The sequence below is a fragment of the Callithrix jacchus genome, chromosome 11, assembly GCF_049354715.1.
Source record: "Callithrix jacchus isolate 240 chromosome 11, calJac240_pri, whole genome shotgun sequence".
NCBI classification, from domain to species: domain Eukaryota; kingdom Metazoa; phylum Chordata; class Mammalia; order Primates; family Cebidae; genus Callithrix; species Callithrix jacchus.
The window spans coordinates 109,264,533-109,268,375 of NC_133512.1; positions in this window are offsets into that span (position 1 = coordinate 109,264,533).

The following is a 3,843-nucleotide window of genomic DNA, read 5'->3' on the forward strand; positions in this document are numbered from 1 at the left end:
TGGATGATCCTCCCGCCTCAACCTCCTAAATAGCTCTTACTGCAGGTACATGCCACCAGGCCTGGCTAATATTTGAGGTCTTTTTTATGGAGATGAGGTCACACTATGTTGCCTGGCTGGTCTCAAACTCCTGGACTCAAGCAGTCTTCCTGCCTCGGCCTCCCAAAGTGCTGGGATTGCAGACATGAGCCACCACGCCTGGCCTGAGGTTATTTTTGAGAGTTCAAGAATCAGAGGTTTGATCAGGATTGGGCACTGTCAGAAAGTGGGGACAATCCACTAATTTAGTATCATAATTTTATCTATGAAACAAACGGAGTGGAAAGGGGTTAAAACTGTCAGTGGAGAAGCAGTAGCCACTCATTTATACCAGGTGGGGGGTATGTTTCCGTTGTGGGTGTGTGTCGTTGCATCGTGCCTTAGTTTTTTTTTCCCCCAACTGAATTATCTCTCTTTATTCTCTTGGCAATCTCTTCCCGAGTTACTACTTTCATTTTAGGCAATAAAATGGGTAAGGCTCCAGTTCCCATGCTGGCCCTGCTGTGAGCAGTCTTTCTCTTTACTGCAACTCAGAATTAAAACTTTTGATTCTTGTTTTTTAGGCCAGGCATGGTGGCTCATGCCTGTAATCCCAACACTTTGGGAAGCCAAAGTAGGAGGATTGCTTGAGTTCAAGAGATCGAGACCAGCCTGGGCAACATAGGGAGATGCAGCGTTCACGCCAAAGGCTTGAGACAGCTAGCGTGACTCGCCCTATTTGGCTGCTGGACCTATCTGCTCTCCCCCGGCTCTTGAGGGCTGTCGAGTTGAGGCAAGGGTCACGGGCTGAGCTACTGAGGCAAAAACAAGATACAGAGCAAAGGCCTGCAGTTTACGAGGGCATTGTGCTGACTGCTTTCATATCCCCTTTAATCTCTGTGAAAGCAACAGACTTGCTGCAGTTGAGATGCCTGAGAGGGGCAGGGACCCCTGCCCATATTTTCTCAGGAGCTGAGCCTTTGCTCTACCTCCTGATGGAAAACATAATTAACAAGCCACCATGAGGACACCATTGTTTGATTGCACTGTGTACTCTTAAAAAACATATATTAACCTTTAAACTGCTTTGTAAGCTATTACCACAAGCCCCTTTAAACTGCTTTGTGAGCTGTTATCACAAGCCCCTGATAACTATTTTTACATGGTTTCTGTTCCCTTTTATGTTTACCCCCCTTTTTCTGCTGAGCTAAAGTAAATGCTAAGCTAAAGTAAATGTAACAAGAAAAAAGGTATAAAAGCTGTAACCCATAAAAATAAAGCTGCTGCTTGACTACGAGTCACGCAGACCTCCAGACTCTGCTTTTCTTTCTTCTTTCACTTCTGCGCACTCTCTCCCTCAGGTTGAACGAGATATCTACGTTGGCGGTCTTGGGGACTCCCGCAGGTCAGCAGCCCCCCGGCAGACGTGCCGGACCCCAACAGGGAGACCCCGTCTCTACAATAAATAAAAAAATAATTCTTGTTTTTAATATTCTGGCCCCAGGAGTTTCTACTGTAAAGTTATCTGATGACAGTATTATGCTATCTCATAGTGGCCTACAGCCAGTTGTCTTCAGAAAGAAGCGGCTACAAGATGGATTTAGTTTAAGTATTAATATGTATTAAACTAAGAGGTATTTTATCAAATGAGTTTAAAGGCATTCTGTTTTTAGACAACCTACATGACATGTCATTTTCTTAAAAACAATGCCTCTACTTCAAATAAATCAAAATAAATGAAAAGCTCAAGATGACTTCAGTTCCATTTGTCTTAATTTGTGTGGATGACAAGCAGCAGCCAGTTATGATGACAGGTGATAGATCCAAAGTAATTGCCAAATTAGTTAACATTTTTCCATTTCTAAACCACCCCTAAAGAAAAGCATATATGGGGGGGGGGGTCACACTGACCTCAGGGCAATCCAGTAGAGCAACCATGCCATCTGGAATCATGTGTCACCAATAGAGACCTGGTAGTTTTTGAAATTAGCAAGGATATGTTTGATTTGTTCTGTAACCCCTGCCATAAGAGTTTTACTTTTTCTGGTCTCTGTTCAAGTTTGCCTTTGATTAATTACCTTTTGTTGTTTTTTTTCTTGCGCTAGAGTCTCACTTTGTTGCCCAGGCTCGAGTGCAGTGGCATGATCTTGGCACACTGTAACCTCCGCCTCCCAAGTTCAAGTGATTCTCCTGCCTCAGACTCTCCAGTAGCTGGGATTATAGATGTGGAACACCATACCTGACTAATTTTTGTATTTTTAGTAGAGATGGGGTTTCACCCTGTTGGCCAGGCTGGTCTCGAATTCCTGACCTCAGATGATCCACCGCCTCAGCCTCCCAAAGTGCTCAAATTACAGGCATTAATTTCATGCGCCTTTGATGTACTTCTTATGACTTCTTTTGTGAAGCTGGTTTCCTGCAAGTGGCAACACCAGTGATTACTACGCTTTTGGTATCTAGAGCCTCAGGGCTATCAATGGAGGCATTTCCACCAATGAGCAGTCATCATGAATGTTACCCTCTGTCCTATCCATCTTCCCTCTCCCTGCAGGCATAGCCTGTTGATGATCTTTCAGGAGATATAAATACCAGAGAGCATCTCTTGGTGACTGATGACATCCGGATTAGACAAGCATGATGGAAGCTGAAAGGAGCCAGTGGCACTGGTTTAGCAGGAGCCTGAGGGGGTGGCAGAGGTGGGAGGGGAGAGAGGGCAGAAAAGCAGTGTACTTCTTCAATTTTATATCGGCTCAAGCCTGACTATAGAGTGGTCTTGTTTTTCTCTCTTTTTTTCCTTCTAATTTTTTTTTTAAATTATACTTTAAGTTGTGGGATACATGGGCAGAACGTGCAGGTTTGTTACATAGGTATACACATGCCATGGTGGTTTGCTGCACCCATCAACCCATCATTCACATTAGGTATTTTTCCTAATGATATCCCTCTCCTAACCTATCACTTGCTGACAGGCCCCAGTGTATGAAGTTCCCCTCCCTGTGTCCATGTGTTCTCATTGTTTAACTCCCTCTTATGAGTGAGAACATGCGGTGTTTGGTTTTCTGTTCTTGTGTTACTTTGCTGAGAATGATGGCTTCCAGCTTCAGCCATGTCTCTGCAAAGGACATGAACTCATCCTTTTTTATGGCTGCGTAGTATTCCATGGTGTGTATGTGCCACATTTTCTTTATTCAGTCTATCTTTGATGGGCATTTGTGTTGGTTTCAAGTCTTTGGTATTGTGAACAGTGCCATGATAAACATATGTGTGCATGTGTCTTTATACTAGAATGGTTTATAATCATTTGGGTATGATACCCAGTAATGGAATTGCTGGGTCAAATGGTATTTCTGATTCTAGATCCTTGAGGAATAACCACACTGCCTTCCACAATGGTTGAACTAATTTACACTCCCATCAACAGTGTAAACACGTTTCTGTTTCTCCACATCATCTCCAGAATCTGTTGTTTCCTGACTTTTTAATGATTGCCATTCTAACTGGTGTGAGATGGTATCTCAATGTGATTTTGCTTTGCATTTCTCTAATGACCAGTGATGATGAGCTTTTTTTCATATGTTTGTTGCCCACATAAATGTCTTTTGAGAAGTGTCTGTTCACATATTTTACCCACTTTTTGATGGGGTGGTTTTGTTTTTTTCTTGCAAGTTTGTTTAAGTTCTTTGTAGATTCTGGGTATTAGCCCTTTGTCTGATGGATAGATTGCCAAAAGTTTCTCCCATGCTCTAGGTTACCTGCTCACTCTGATGATAGGTGTTTCTTTCTTTCCTTCTTTCTTTTCTCTTTCTCTCTCTCTCTCTCTTTCTT